This window comes from Siniperca chuatsi, linkage group LG22 (assembly GCF_020085105.1).
Source record: "Siniperca chuatsi isolate FFG_IHB_CAS linkage group LG22, ASM2008510v1, whole genome shotgun sequence".
NCBI classification, from domain to species: domain Eukaryota; kingdom Metazoa; phylum Chordata; class Actinopteri; order Centrarchiformes; family Sinipercidae; genus Siniperca; species Siniperca chuatsi.
The window spans coordinates 17,141,759-17,158,581 of NC_058063.1; the positions used below are offsets into that span (position 1 = coordinate 17,141,759).

The 16,823-nt window shown below is 39.7% G+C and overlaps 1 protein-coding gene across 1 annotated transcript in view; it reads left to right on the plus strand.

Moving 5' to 3' along the window:
- Nucleotides 1–3,663: 3,663 nt before the first annotated feature.
- The window catches only part of LOC122869744 (astrocytic phosphoprotein PEA-15), a 58,735-nt gene continuing 45,575 nt past the window's right edge, over nt 3,664–16,823 (plus strand). Inside the window, exon 1 of the mRNA XM_044183010.1 lies at nt 3,664–4,087. The gene's annotated coding sequence lies outside the window, so the exon portion shown is untranslated. The remainder of the gene's footprint in view (nt 4,088–16,823) is intronic.

Genomic DNA, 16,823 nt, shown 5'->3' on the forward strand with positions numbered 1-16,823 from the left:
CCGTAGTAGAAAGCTAGGTGTTCAGTAGATGTACGAACGAGTCACCAAATCTTCAAACTGTGCTTACTATACTGAATCGCCATTGTGACTGACCGAATCAGTACTTTTTAGCAGTGGAGCCAGCCTCACTGGTGAGTGAGAGCGATGTTGTCAGCTCAACTATGATACACAGTACATCACTTCTTCATTAAATGCTTATTAAGAGACAGCGAAAGCCACAGGAACGATCATGATGTGATAAATCTGTCGCAAATGTTTGGCTGCTGAGCTGTTAACCTTATAAACACTGCTTTCATAGACCTAGTTTTGTATTGAACTGAATGTAATAGTTTGAGCCAGCAACAGACTAAACTTACCACTGAACCGAGGACAGTCAGAATCAGCCCCAAACAAAACAGCGTGATGAAATGATGTGTGGCTTAGAAAAAAGTACACAAACTACATAGTCAGTGACAACGAATCTTTTAACTGAACTAAACGAAACGATTCAAATGAGCAAAGTGAGTCGCATTAACCCCTTACGTAAAGTATAACAGTATATCACAGTTTTCTTCCCCGCCCCAGGAAATACTGATCCCATCTCTTCTTTCATATCATGTGAGTAAGAGTCCTAAAGTTCATCTGCATCTAAACATTCAGCCAACTATTCTGCTGCTGTTTGCCAAATGTGTTGTTGCCTTTGGAATTGCAGCAATATCATAAATAAAATAAAATATAGTCATTAAAAAAATCGAAATCAAAAAGGTTGGATACTTTACCAAGAGCAGCGTATATATGCTAGAAAATGTGTCTTTGTGCATGCATGTGTGTTTATGCTTGTGCATTTGTGTTAAAAAGGAGACTTTATCCTCGCCTCAGGGTCACCAACCTCACAACAAAAGTCTAATTCATGTGCAAAGATTTTGAAGATCCGCTTCATCATGAGTTACAGACCAACTACAAAGTCACAGCTCTTTTTCTGATGAGTAATAAAGCACAGTTTGAAAGACTGAAGGTCATGAGATGCACAACATATTTTAGGAAATGTCCAGACCACGAAATAGTTTTCAGGGTGACTTATTTCAAAACCATGTGCTACTGCACACCCCAGATCAAAATGAAAAGAAGAAAATATTATAAAAGGTAAAAAACACTTCAACTCAATCGTTCTGTACAGTACTTTAAAACATACTTTTCTTTAGAATTGTATTCATGTTATCTGTTTGGATATTCTGACCTCAGTGACAATTTATACAGTCTACTTACAAGTGGAAGGAAAACCCACAAATTCACACAAACCTGAGGTATGTGAAACCATTAGAAGTCATTAGCCCAATGAAGCTGCAAGCAGAACCATTTCTTTCAGTGGCTTCATGTGTGGTTGTGGCCACTTTGGTCTCCAACACCTGTGAACGTTCAGGGTTTAAGTTACACTTAAAGACTGTTCACAAGAGCCAAAGCAGCTGGGCCTTTCAAGGAAAAATCTACAAAAAAATCAAGATCTTTCCAGCAAACAAAAGAGCATCAATTTTCAGCTATGTGGGTTGTAGTGGTCTACAACCCACTGACTTTATGACTGGCTTACCTTGAAAAAGGCTTTGTCTGCCAAAAGTTTTATATTACAGTAACTAGTGTTCCAACAGTCCACACATTTTTGCAAACTGAAACATCAGCAGTAAACACCTAAACAAGTTTTGTTTGCTTAAGAAGGCAATGGGATATGGTCAAAAGCTGGTAAGGGAAACTTAGGTTTAGAATATTTCAACCACAGATATGTGCTCCTGACGTCATGAAAGAATCTCCAAGCTCAAATCAACAATAAATGTTGTATTTCGGTGTCAGTGACTCTTTCTAAACTCACCCAAAATTTTACATTACAACATTTACAACGTTCAACACTCATTCAGTTAGAAATCCATAAGAAAAGATGCACTTACAGCAGCCTCAGTAGACCAGAATGCAATGCAGACACAAGAAATGTTGTGTTTTGGTAATCACATAGAGTAATGCTCATTTTAATTTACTGGAAACTCTCTTTTTCTCACTCTCTCTCTGTAGCCATTGCTATGATTCTCTCCACTGACTCCCAAAATCAAAAACTGAATGGAACACCTTCAGGAATCTTCTCTGGGCATTGTGAAGAGGAATTCTGGGAAATATATATGCAGTATATTACTTGTTATTCCTTGTATACTTCTTAAAGTTATAACATATTGAATGTAAAACATTAGCATTAGCATTGGATCTCAAATCCAATACTGACGTTCTTCTCAGGTGATAGGTTTGGAAATTTAGGTGATGTATATGTTAGTTTAATGCCACACACAATTTAGATACAGTAGTATAAGTAAACCAATTTTATTGCCACAGAATAGACTTTGCAATGGCATATAACCATAACTGACATTAATGATTTTCCTCAAATCAGGTTTGTTGGGACAAAATCTCATGAAACTGGGGTCAATGTGTCTTTCTGGGTGTCCTGGACATAAAAACTGTAAAAGTTCAAAGCTATACAGGTACAATCGCCAATGTATTCCAGAGTATAGAAGTATTGCTCTTACTGTAGCTCTTTTGGAGGAAAAAAAGCAACATTTTCATATTTTGGCCATCTCGAAGACAAGTTTTTGACTGCATGTTTTCTACTGTACCTCTTAGAAATCTGAAACAGTCATATGGATGACTTATGATGATATTTCTTAATGAGTACAGTCCTGTTTTCCCCACTAGTATCCATTTTAATTGGACTACAGGGCAACTTTTCTTTCAGGAGGACAGAGAAGAGAAAACTGGTGGATGATTTAACTTCATTTGAGGGATCAACACTCAGCAGCACAGCTCCTGTTGGCTCACTGTCACTTTTTAAAATAATGGAGTTGGGGTTGGAGGGTGGGTGGGCTGGGCGCTGGTGTTTTGGATCGTGTTGTGATTGAGAGAAAGAAACAGGAGGAGGGATTTGCGGACTGGAGGTGACATCAGCTTTGAAAAATGTGTGTGCGCATATGTGTGTGTGTGTGTGTGTGTCTGAGTGTGTGCCAGGTTCTGAGAAAATGCGGAATCAGAGGGAGGAGGTCAGACAGAGCTCTCACTCTGTTCTTTTTCCTGAGGATCAAATGTCAGGCAAGGAGAAAAAAATTGGCTCTTGATTAGTTTCAGTTGCAGAAGTAATTTTTCAACACCTTGGGTAAAATGTGTGCAGTTTGCATATTCCCCCCATGTTTTTGTTTGTGGACAGAAGTGTGTTTCACCTTCTGAGATGCACTGTTCAGGATGCTTATCTACTGTTTTCCCAATGCATGCTGGGATAGGCTCCAACACCCTAAACCCCAACTGCCGAGATGGTAAACCAGCCTCCGGCTAATGAAATGCATTGATGCTCTGTTCCGATTGGGGTCGCTTGTTATCTGCTCGTAATTATCCTCCGGTCCATTTGGATTGGGTCTGATTGTCCCCTTTCAGATCAGGTCTCCTTTTTTTAAAATGTATTAGGCTAATGCATGTACACTCCCGCCTCTTGTGCAACAGTTGGTGTCACCCACATAGGTGTTTTAACAGAAAAAATTAAGTTATTTGAAACAGAATTTGGCCAAGTTTTTTGATTGGGGTTTATTGAGAGAGTGAGCCATTGTTTTCAATAGAAGATCTCTGGACGAATCAAACAGCTTGCTTAGCCGTGACCGAGAGAGAGAGAGAGAGAGAGAGAAAAAAAAGCGTTTCCACGTTTCAGCAGCCGGTGACAGAGCAGCGGACAGCGAAGCACACGGACAGAGAGAGAAACCACGATCATCCTAAACACGGCATTCCTGATTTATTATTTCCAAACACTGACTGACAGTTCATCTCACCCGTGTCCCCTTCACGGTCGCGTTTCCCCCACGCTGATAAAACAGACTCAAATCCACCACTGAGCGATTTGAAACCGCAAAAGTGAACCGAACCCACCGAGACTGACCGAGTGGACTTTTTCCTGCGGCACGTCTGTCCTCGCTTAAACCGAAATTAAATTCCCACAGAGCTGCTTTCTGTGAGATCCAGAGGAGATTATCTTCCCGCAGACTCCCTCATCTCTCTCGCTGTCTGTAGCTGACTCATTTTTGCTGCGCTCGGGGTGAGTACATCTCTGTTTAACTCACTTTTTCTGCATTTCTCTCATGCAAACCGCTTTTTTGGGATGCTATTTCTTTAAGACACAAATCTCAAGGGTGTAGTTCATGAATTGGACCGTACTGAGAGTCATGCAGCCTCCTCCAGTCATGGATATGGATAATCTCTCTCCTCGCATACCGTTACATGATGGCTGTGTGAGAGACTCGCCTACTTCACAGCCTGCCTGTAAAATTTAGTTTTCCTGCTTGTTTTGGCATCAAATAGGCCAATTACACAGAGGGAAAAAGTTACAGAAATGGGGCGTTCAGGGCCCTTATGGATTTATATAGGCTATAAGAGTGTGTGTATATATATATATATATATATATATATATATATATATATATATATATATATATATATATATATATATATATATATAGATATATAGATATATATAGATACATATAATGTGTGTGTGTGTGTGTGTGTGTGTGTGTGTTTTTAAATGTATGTATGTTTATATATATGCATGTATGTTTATATATATCAGAATCAGAAATACTTTATTGATCCCAGAGGGGAAACTCTTTTGTTTCAGCTGCTCACTATCACCTTAGTGCACACAGGAATAGAAGTACTAAGCAATCAAATATAATACACTATAATACAGGCAAGATAAATTAAGTACCAAGTGGATATAAGTATAAAATTAAAATATGTGTAAAGTACAAAGTGGGAAGTGGATTACCGGTTGATGATAAGTATGTGTGGTATAATAATACAATTTAATAATATAAGTAATAGTGCATGTACTGTCAAGTTAAGTGTAGCATATGTATGTATGTTTATATATATATGTAATGTTTATACAGTATATATATATGTAATGTTTTACATATATGTGTGTGTGTGTGTGTTTGTTTGTTTATATGTATAGAAATGTTTTGTAGGCTATCTGTAAAATGGGCTGTGAAGTAACAAGCCCTGTGAAATGTGCAATGCCTTGTTGACTTGACACGACTCAGTCATGAACTTGACTGCTAAGCGCGGAGTTGATGAATTTCACATTCTCAAGAGGGCATTTAACACACCATTGATTAAACTAATTGGATTGGGTTTAGTGTGGCTGTAGTCATTCACTATTCAGAGTCCTTTTCATTACTTCCTAGTCAAATATTCCCATAATATATGTTCTCTTGTTGAATCCTAAGAAGTTGCTTTATTTACAATAATTAGCCTATGAGCGGTTGTTGTCTGTGTGTTTTTACTGGGCCATATCTGTATTTGTAAGGATCACTGCAGGTCTTTTGATTATCAGATTATCTCTAAACCCACACAAAATTCAGTCAGAGGAAAGAGGCGACCAACTGTGACCGTCCGGGATGGCTGTGTGTGTGTGTGTGTGTGTGTGTGTGTGAGCGGATGGGGAAGGGATGGGTCTTTTATGAATGGATGTGTCTGGCCTGACAATACTGTATGAGTGCAAGTGTGCTGGGAGGGATGGGCGTGACTAGTACTCCTCTCTCTCACCAATAGCTGGTTTATATTACCTAGTATCCCTGTATTGTCTGTTTATTAATCCCCCGATAGTGTCACAAAAGTATTCCTATAATATTCATATAGAATGTTTTTAGGCCTATAATCTAGAATTTGCAAAAGGCAAGACAAGTTTTTTTTTGTATAGCAACTCAAAGTGTGGTACATAAGACATAAATAGCCATTAACACAAAGTATAAAAGAAGCAAGATGGGGAAAGTAGGCCTGTTTTGTGAAGTTAAGACATTCTGTTAAAGGTGAAAATAGCTTTTGTTTTGCCTAAAATAAGTGTAAATTCTTAGGAACTCATATTTGCACAATAAATAGAATGGGAGCGCTAAACATAAAGTAGTGAAAGCCATTGTGATTGATTATTTTGACACATTTTAGTGTATTTTGCAATGCAGAACCCTGTTTAGTCTGTTTTTTTTCTTACTTTAAGAAGGGCTGCTACGAAGGATTATTTTCAGTATTGATTAATGCGATCATTATTTTCTCATTCAGTCTATAAAATGTCAGAAAACAGTGAAAAATGCTGATCACAATGTCACAGAGCCCAAGGTTACGTAATCAAATGGCTTGTTTGTTCTGACCAACGGAGACATTAACATAAGACAAAGAAAGGGTCAAAGGAAAGGTTTAGCATTTTTGCTTAAACGATTAATCAATTATCAAAACAATTGCTAATTAATTTTCTGTTGATCTATTCTTCAGATCAGTTATCACTTTAAGCGATTTATATGCTGTACATGTGTTTGATCAATGTCCTTCCCTTGCATCTTGACCCTATGTGACACACACATACAGTGCATACATCCACATACTGCACAGTGTGACACTTGTACAGCATGACAGCTGTCACTTCATTTCCTGTGAGGCTGCATTCCAGTCATATTATCCCCCTACAGTGTGCACTTTTTACAAGCTGTTAAACAATCCCAGTAATGTAGAATAAAGAAGTCAACTTTATTTTATTGAAACTGCAAGTTTCAGAAACAGTAGTAAATTCTAGTTAAGCTTAGAGTCTTTCATAAAGTGCTAGTAACAGTAAAGTGTCCCTGTAATCCGTGCATTGAATGTGTGTGTATGAGGACTTTTTTGAAAAGTGAGGATGTTTTGACTTCCACAAAAAGTCTGTTTGAGGGCTAAGACGTAACTTTAGGACCAGTATAAGATTTTGTTTTAGGTTTAACTCAGGGAAAGGAAGTTTAGCAAGCAGTTTTGATGGTTAGGTCCTCACAAGTATACAAGTACAAGTGTGTGTGTGTGTGTGTGTGTGTGTGTGTGTGTGTGTGTGTGTGTGTGTGTGTGCGCCTTGACTCAGCTTTTTGGGAGCCGGTCTCCTCTCCTCCCAGATACATATCGATCTGTCTTCTCGGACGGATAAAAAAAAAAAAACTGGGCAGCGCAGCAGAAATGTGCTTCCTCTCTCAGGTTCACTTCCTCTCTGCGTGTCGGTGGTGTCGGTTGTCTCCTCGCCGCCGCCAGGGGAATGTTTGTGGTTGACTGTTTGCAGGCGCTGAGTCAAACACAGTTTTCGGGAAGATCAGCGTTAAACTGGTGCAACTTGAAACAATCAAAACAAAAGAAAAACATGTCAGGTTTTTTTTAGCATGGACTTTCTCGATTCCCTTCTCAGCAAGCTGTTCGTTGTCACACATTCCAGACAACAGACAATAGAATAGACTTAGTCACTTCACCATAACCATAAGAAACAAATTGTAGCTTCTGTTTTCAGCCTAACAACCAAAATCTTAAAAGGATATTTTTAGTATGCAAAGAAAATCTCCTGACCGCACACTCAAAATGAGTCTGGTGTTGAGTACGGTCACTTCTGCAACCACCGGAAATGAGGAATCAAAGTTGGACTCACCAACATCTGATCTATTTCCTCTCTTCTCCCTTTTGGTTTCATTTGGTGTGAAACATAAGAGGCCAGGGTGGTAAACACCAGCATGCAATGTGTAGCTCACTGATGTCATCTTGCAAAAGTAGAGCTGGGCAATTGGGGATGATTCATGATTAAAAATTTTTTTTTCCAGAATGAAGCAGGACTAAAAATTTTTTGAAACATCATATTTATAGACCTACATGTACCAACAGTTAAACAAGAATACTAAAACACCTGCACCACTTGCAAGGCTGGCACTATCATGGATTTCGGCACCAAATTTCACGGCCATCCATCATCCATCCAATAGTTGTCAAGACTAAAAACAAAACACGTCACCTCCTGGCGGCACTAGAGGCAAAGTCAGAGGATTACCAAAGTCAGTAGGATTCGTCCTCTGGGGACCCTCAGTGTCCAAAAATACAAAATTTCATGGCAATCCCTCCAATAGTTGTTGAGTTATTTCAGTCTGGAACAAAGTGGAGAACTGAAAGACTGACCAACAGACCAACATTGCCATCCCTAGAGCCATTCCGCTAGCATGGATAAAAATACAGGTTATTCCATATTGCTGTGAAGTGTCACCTATCCTTCAACTAGGTACAGCAATTTAATAATCTGTTTCATCCCAGACAAGAGCAGAAACGCAACGTCTGCACACTAATTCATCTGCTCATGCTGTTTATGTTTCTTGACATTAGGTGACAGCTGGTTAGCTAGCATTAGCATGGCTAAGCATTAGCATGAAGAAAGTAGAATTTGCACACTAGTTCAGTAAACTGCAGCAGCGCAGCATATAGTAAAATAGGTCACGTCCCAGTTTACAGGTCAGCTTATGTAGCCAGCTATCGTCTACGTTGACTGAAAATAACTTTTTTGTGTACTTTGTAATAAACACATTTTCACAGTGTAGAAGTTTGACATCATGCACAAACAAAATTTAGAATTAATGAAATGAATTTGATTTCGCACACAGATATATTGAGGCTTGAAAGTTAACCTCTTGCGGTACTGCAGTGTTTGTAATTTTCTTGTGGAATTCAGGCCCAACCATTATGAGCTTTGTAAGTTTTTTAGAAGAAATGCACAAGCAGAGTTATTCCATTAGCTTGTTGAAAAAATAGTGTACCTGTCAAAAACACTTTGAATGCCTCGATGCATTTGGCATTGGCTTTCCTCAGGGGGCATCACAAAGTTTCATACAACTGTCAGTGGAGTTGACTGAGAGCTTTTTAAACCTTTAGTATGAAGAGAGTCCTGGATTTTGTTTTTGTATGTTTTTTTGTTACACCAGAGTCCACTTTGAGTAAACCAGATTTGATATATGTAGCTCTCTCTATTAAATCTTTGTCTTTGAAGAACAAAAATGTTGTCACTGATTTTGCTAATAATCACTTTTTAAAAAAAAACTATATTTTTATTACTGTTAGGACTGAGGATTCACCACAGGACTGCATTGTTGTCAGTGTATATCATCATGAGAGCCAGGCTAACCTCCATTACATCAGGTGTCGACGACAATGACAGGCAGACATTTGATATTTAATAAAGCCCATCAGCCTGATCTGACAACAATGCATGTCAACACAGCAGCCTGGGTAGTTAAGATCACATCATGCTGGACACCAACAAAAATGGGTGTGGTCTGAAAGTAGGGACTCGGATATCATGAAAACAACCTGTGTTTTTCAGCAGAGCAGCCTCGCCGTCACTCTGAAAGGATCACATGCATCCTGGTACACAGGGGGAACAGATATGTCACTGTCAGACCATCCCTGCCTTTTGTTTCCCATCTCTCTCCCTGCTGCGCGTTTGTTTACTTTCACCATGTGTGCACCACGCTCTCAGGAAGCTATGAGTTACAGATGGTCAGTGTCATTACGCTGCGTTACATCACTGCCTGTAATCTGTGCTACGGCTGCTCGCTTACATCGTCCTCTGCTGCTGCCCACTTTTCCCAGCTATGTTTTAGGTGTCCATTTACAGATTAAACTGTTGAAGCAGATGCCACTTTTTAACTCAACAGGAAAATGTTTCTTTAAGTAAACAAACACACATGTTCTAGACACGCAAAACAATTTAGAGGTTAGAACTAACAAAATTTGCATTGTATTCCTGCAGCCCAGAACAAATGCAAAGCTTGAAGTGATGCAGATAACGATAACATTATGGAATAATCCTCAGACTACAAATATTCAGGCAGTTGGTATATGTAGCATTAAAACAGCACTCCAAAAGTGATCTAGGAAATCATGTATTTTTTCCTATTAATGACTGTCTATTAACAAACTGCCAAACTAAATAAAGGTTAAATACACACATCTTTGATGTTTAATTGACTTATTATCTCAAAGGTTTTGGTTCCCACTAGATTTAAAAGGCTGCCGCCTAAACTTCAATGATATGAATCATCAGTTGAGAAGCCACTGAGCTGAACCTCATTTGTCAGTCAAATCACTGCACTTCTTTTAGCTGTGTCATTGTACACAGAGCCATGCAGTATTACAGCATGGCAGGTTATAAACTACAAAACTAACTGTAATGGAAATAGTGAAGGGTGATAACTCTGGCTTGGAAAATTCTGATTCAGATACAGCCCTAATATTCACAACTGTGAGGTTGGTGTAGGAAACCTTAGCCTGATGTCTCGGTCTCAGTCATTGGGGTTACAGGAAGTGATTGTGCAAACAGGACAGAGTAGGAGTGGGCCAAGAGTGAAACCAGCACCCAAAGTCAAGCTTACCTCCCCCACTGTTTTATAAATGTCTATAACAAACTGTTTATTGTGTCTACTCAGTCAGAGCACTGGATGCTCTGCTCTTGGGCAAACAGGAAGTAATGCCTTAAAGGGGAAGTCTGCATTTTCAGTTACATCACCGGGTTATAATCAGTTTTTATTTCCTGTCACAGATTTCTTGTATTATAGATACATTACAGAAGATGCTGTTAGGTGGGTTTTGTTATCCAACTCCACCCACTAGCCTATATGGATATGTACCATTTCATTAGCAGGTTAGTGTATTTGGCAAGATGATTATGTTGATGTTTACTTGGGAATTAGCATAAAAAACCATGTATATGTTCCTTGGAAGAGGAAATGAGCTGCTAGTCACAATTTATCAGGCTTTTAACCTGAAGGAGAGATTTACCTTGATACAGTGTTTGAATATCTGAAGCATGTGCAATGATTTATTTTAAATTCCCCAATGCCACAAAGGTTAAGCCTCTGTCTCTCAGGCTGCAACCTGGACAAAAAACACTGATTTAATCCCTCCAGCAACTGCTTGGTTGCGTGGACGGTTGGTTGCTGTGCTACAAGTGACTCCTACACCAGCAAAAAGCTACTTTTTAATGCTTGCTTCCACTTTTGATGCTGTTTATCTGCTCTGCGTTGTGATTGCATCTGTGCAAATACAACATGCTGCAGAGTTTGCAAATTTCCTCTTTTTGGGGTCAAACAGCAACGCATTAACAGGGTAGTGAGGATGTAAAAAGGTACGACTTTAGCATGGTTTTGTGGGTGTTGCCTGCCTTAACACAACTGTGGAAATGTTTCATAAACCCAATCTGTCTGACTGGCAGTGTTTCATAGTGGCCAGAATAATAGATGAAATTATCTACACACACATGCAGTACACCTAAGCCTACACAGACGGGCAGAGCCACACAAACAGCAACAGTGCAGATGGGCTGAAGCGCACACATGCACAAACACGTGGATATGCACACACACTAACACTCACTTTCTCTCTGTTTTACATGTACACTCATACAGTACGCGCACGCTTTGATTCAGGCCATTCCCCTTTGTCCATCTGCATAATCTACTCTGCTGCCTGAGTCCAAATGAAACGCCTCAGTGGGTCTGATTGGATTTGATAAGAGTTGATTCGATTGAAGCAGGAGGGGAGGGAGGTGAATGCAGTTCTGCAGTGTGTGTGTTTCAGGTGTTACAGGATACAGGATTCCCTGCATCCAATGGCCTTTCCCTCTTGTCTTTTAGTGTGTACATTAGTGTAAAAGTGTTTGATTACACCAAACTCTCCGCCACTTCCTGAGCGCTATCGCACTGTTTGATCTAAGTTGGAGTCAAGTAGGAAACATCATGAGACTGCTCAGCAAAGGCCCTCAAGTCTCTCTCAGTGGTGTCGAGCGGATGCATTTAACATTGTCTTCTCACCTACACCTGCACAGATCACACACAAAAGCACAATTCACAAGTACTTTACCATTTAAGTCAATTTCCTACAGTACCTTCCAGACAGCCATTGGTTTCCAGTACTTTCACTAAGCTAAAAAAATGAACCTACATGCTGCATTCAGGTGCTTGTGGGGAAAGTCCAGTATCTGAGATTTAAATGGTTTGTTCATAAAAATTGCACATTCAGTATTTAGTATACCTTTAGTAGTATTAATACAACTGAGGTGAATGGAATTTTGTTCATGGTGCTGAAAATAGTGTCAACAGTTTTCATAGGGACTATTTCTTCGGCAGAAATTAGTTCCAAAGGAAACTGTTTAGCTGTAGAACAGCCGGGCATTAACAAGGCATTGTCAAAATCAATCCTAAAAGAAAGATGCTGTTTGGCAGCCAAGATTGATGTCTCAGATTTAACATTTTTCTACAAGCGCTTAAAGGAAAGGAAAGGAAAGGAAAGGCATTGCCATTTTGGAAATTACGCTTATTTGCTTTCTTGCTGCGAGTTAGATGGGAAGATCGATACCACTTTCATATCCATGTGTAAAATATGAAGCTACAGCCAGGAGGTGGTTAGCTTTGCTTAGCATAAAGACTGGTAGCAGGTAGAAATAGCTATCCTGGGTCAGAGTTGTTTTTACGCCTTGGTTTTTGTATAGGTTAAATGTGTTAGTGTGCTTTAGAGGTGCTGGTACGCGGATTTTGTTACAATTGGAGAGAGCAGGACTAGCTGTTTTCCCCTGTTTCCAATTTTTGTGCTAAGCTAATCAATTCCTAGCAATAGCTTCATATTTACCGTACGGACATGTGAGTGGTATCGATCTTCTCACCTAACTCTCGATAAGAAAGCAAATAAATGTATTTCTCAAAATGTTGCACTATGAAATTTCAGGGCTGTCCTTGCTCTCAACAGCCTTAAAATGCAATTACAATATAACTGACAAAAAGATTAGAAATACCTCAAAATCTTAAATTAAACTAAAATGGGAATCCAAAACTCCTGAACTGCAGTAACTCTGGTGTGTGGGTCTGTGTGTGTGTCTGTGTGTATCTGTGTGTGTAAAACACAACTAACTTTTTGGCCAGTTTTTGTCCTGTAACAGACGAGCACTCAGCCTGTGGCGCTGTGGAGAAGCTGGCAGTGCCCGTTGGGGGGTCTGGTGTATGTTTGCGCTTCTTCATCTGCTCTTTGGATGATGAGGGATATTTGTGTGTGTGTGTGTGTGATGAAGAAGCTTGTGGCGTGGGTGGAAAGTACAGGAGGTATAACAGTTGCTCTGATGAGCCATGAGTGCCTTGATAAGACACTTTGTGTTGCTGAGGTGATTCAGAGCGGTCGCTTTTTCATGCCACCCTAAATTAGACCAAATGTTGTCCTTATGTACTTAATGAAAGACTGTTTGAACATGTTTTATGGCAGATTTTTGGTTGGTGCCCTCTTTTTGGAGAATAACAAGCTTGTGAAATACATGTTTTAGCTTAAAATCTTGCCTGTTCTTGACATTTCCTGATGTTTGTTCACACAGCTGTGTCAACTAAGAGCATCCATCCATGTCATCCGTCTAGAACAGGAAGTTTACTTCTTGAATTCATCATTTGAAGCCCAGAACATATCTTTGCCTGCCTAATGTCATTACCCCCATCCCCTTCTCTAGTGCATGTGTGTTCAGGATTGTGTGTGTATGTTCATGTACTATATGTGTGGTTGAAAAAGCCTCAGGAATCACGTCAACCTCCTCGCCACAGAGATGAAAATTTCACAAAGTACACACACACGTGTACCTTCTTTCCGCTTCAACTCAAACTGATCAAATGCGATGCAAGCGTCAATCTTTCTCTGTGTATGTTGTTTATGTAACCCTCTGGGGACCTGTGTACCCACCTAGTGCTTGAGGTAGTGCAGCTTGCACTAATGCATTGTACCATTACACAAAGCCCTGACTAGAAGCTTTAATGTAATACCTTTTCACAGAGTTTTAGGAGAAACTAAACCCGCGGTGGGCAACGAGCAGCCCACAAGCCACATATGCCCTTTTCAGTCTGGTCCCATATCTGTTTCTTTCTTTGCAGCACAGTATTCAATGTTTGGAACATCTTCTCATTGATGAGTTAAAATTACATTTTGCTCAGTCCGTTTTGAAATTGTCCCAGTGCTTAAAAACTGCTTTAACCTGCCTGCCTTCTCTTTTCAGATGACTTGCTTTGGGAGTGTTGTGGGGTTTAAAAGGTGAAATCATTGAAGAATCATAGTTTTCAAGAATATTTGTTACCTTGTTAGTCCTCTTTGTGTATATTTGAAATAATGAGCACTATTTGTATCAACCTTTAAACCTTGGCCCTTAGCCATATACATTTTATTACATGTGCAACCTACAACCCAGGGACAAAGCTTAAAGGCAAACACACAGTTTAGGAATGTAAATGCTACAGTATATTTTCACTTGTCTGATGCCATTTTGGAAGTCAAGTGAAACATTGTCTATGTGCTGGTATTTGCTAAAATAGGTTTATCTGGTGGAGAGACGCCAGTAAATGATTGTTGTGTGTGAATGTAGCTACATTCAGTAATTTATTCCATTTTAAATTAAGGTTAATGTGGCACATTAATCCCAATAGATAAAGTTAAAGCCACTATCTGGAGGATTTGTTTGCGATTGTAGCATCTTTCAAAAAGTTTTGATGGCATATGTTGTTGTTTGTAGAAAAATCTGTGCTGTGTTTGATTCTACCACTAGGTGGTGGTGAAGTCTGGAATTTATTTATTTTATTTTAACTCTACACATAGTGGCTTTAATTTACCATGAAAGTTAATCCATAGCTACTACACATCACCAACACTAGTAAAGACTAGAGGTTTTTAAATTATTAGCAAATTCCATGATGACATTTGTGTGATTTAAATAACATGTTAGCTGACCAAGTACTTATCTGATCTTGGCTAGCTTAGCTGGCATTACAATTGATTAGAAATATCATTCATCACAGCACTGCACTGATTCTCATATTGTCTCTTGTCTGTGTTTTAGACAGAGTTTGGACAGATGGGCAACTATTGAGCAAGAAAGTCAATTTTACTTCAGCATTAAGAGGAAAGTCAAAGCGCAGACAGAAAGAATGAAAGAATCACCAGATTGAGAAAATGAGAGGGAAACAATAACCCTGCCTTGTTCCTTTTTAAAGACCTCACACAGCATCTAGTCTCACATTAGGAGGACAAAAAGGTTGTGTAATAGAGCAAATGGATCTTTTAATGATTGTATTACATAAGCACTAATTGAATCCAAGCAATCTTAGTGATGAAAGTTACATTTCAGCCATACTGACAATTACTGTGAGAAGACAGAGCTGTGAGCTGTTTTGGTTGCTAAGGCAAGTGGTTTGGTAACCAATGATATCCTACTACTACTACATCTTGTAATAATTCCTAGTCAGTTCACGTGTTGGTAATGATATGGTGAAAAAGCAATATCCTTGAGGTTGTTCCTCAATGTAATTGTGGGTACTTTGATGGCTGCATAACTGCTCTTTATATAACATTACTATGTACCACGTATCTGAAAAAGGATGTTTTCTCAGTAAATTATGGTATGAAATTGGCAGATAGCCATGGTGGCCAGAGGATTAATTAATTAATTGACTTTAGTGATCCCCTGACTTTTCCTCTACTGCCACCAGCCGGATAATTGTTTTGTTTTTAGTGAAATTTCTCAGCAACTTTTAGACAGATTGCCATCACATTTTCTACAGACATTCGTGGTTTCCAGATGATGTATCCCACTGACTTTGGTGATCCCAGCACCTCAGTGCCTTAATTCAGCCTCACAGAGCCGCTAGCATTGCTGTAAATTCTTAGTCTTGTTCAACAGAATGAGGTGCAACTCTTGCCGTTCGTCAGTCAACAGGTTCCAGGTGCAGCATGGCCATAAATATCCCCATAGTCTGGTTTTGCCAAGAGGAACACTCATTTAACTGTGAGTTATTACCTCAATAATGTGGTCAAGAAATAGCAGGACTGCACATGGAGTCCTGCAGTGAATTCATCTACTGTTGTGTTATTATAGAAATCCATAATAGAGCCGTAATGTGAAGAGGCGATGAAGGCAGGCAGGTAAAGTACACCAGTTAGATGTCTAACGTCCCCTCGATGCAGGGTGATCGACTGAGTTTCATTTCCTCTGAATTGCACCCATCTACCTCCCTGGTACCAGCATGCTTAATCCACTAATGGAACAATAGAGAGGACTGAGCTAAAGAAAGAGAGACGGAGAGAGCATTAGAGGAGAAGTTGAAGAGAAAGAGAGAGGCGGGGAGGAGGCAGACGAGCAGGCAGAGTAATCTGAAATTTTGAGTCACTCCTGGAGTCTGAAACTGACTGAACAACTTGTTTAATCTCTAATGGACTGTTTGGGGAGTCTGGCCCATTTGTGTGTGTGTGTGTGTGTGTGTGTGTGTGTGTGTGTGTGTGTGTGTCAGAGAGGGGTCAATGGCTCTAATATAGACAGCCATTGCCCACAGTCCCTGACCATTTGACTCCACGTCCCCGTTAGTAAAAGAGAAGGGGAAGCTGCCATGAAACATTGCCTCTCCTCTGTGTGTGTGTGTGTGTGTGTGTGTGTGTGTGTGTGTGAGTGTGTGTCTTGTCTCTTCTCCCCCTTCGGCTCAGATGATGGCTGTAACTGACGATGACTCAGACTAAACCCCACCCCTCCGTCCTCTTCTCCTTCCTCTTCTTTCCCCCATCCTGCTCTCCTTCCTTTCCTTCCTCTCTTTTTTAACCTCATTCTCCTCCTCTCTTTTCTCTCACACCTCCTCTTCCTTTATCCCTTATGTCTCCCTCCTCCACATTTTTTCTTAGATTCAGAGCAGCAGCAGCTCTTGTGTTTATAGTGGCAGTTACTGTAGATTAAGGCTCAGGGTATAGATGTACTCTCCGCCCACTTCCGTTTTTTAAACAATTATCTTTATTTAATGTCATGCTTTCCACCATGAGGTTTTGTTTACATTCTCTTACCCACAAGCATGTAATAATACCTTGATGTATAAGCTAGTATATACTATCCTAGGATGGTGTCAGGCTAACATGAAACATTAATACATTCACATACACAAGACACAAGATATGTGACATAT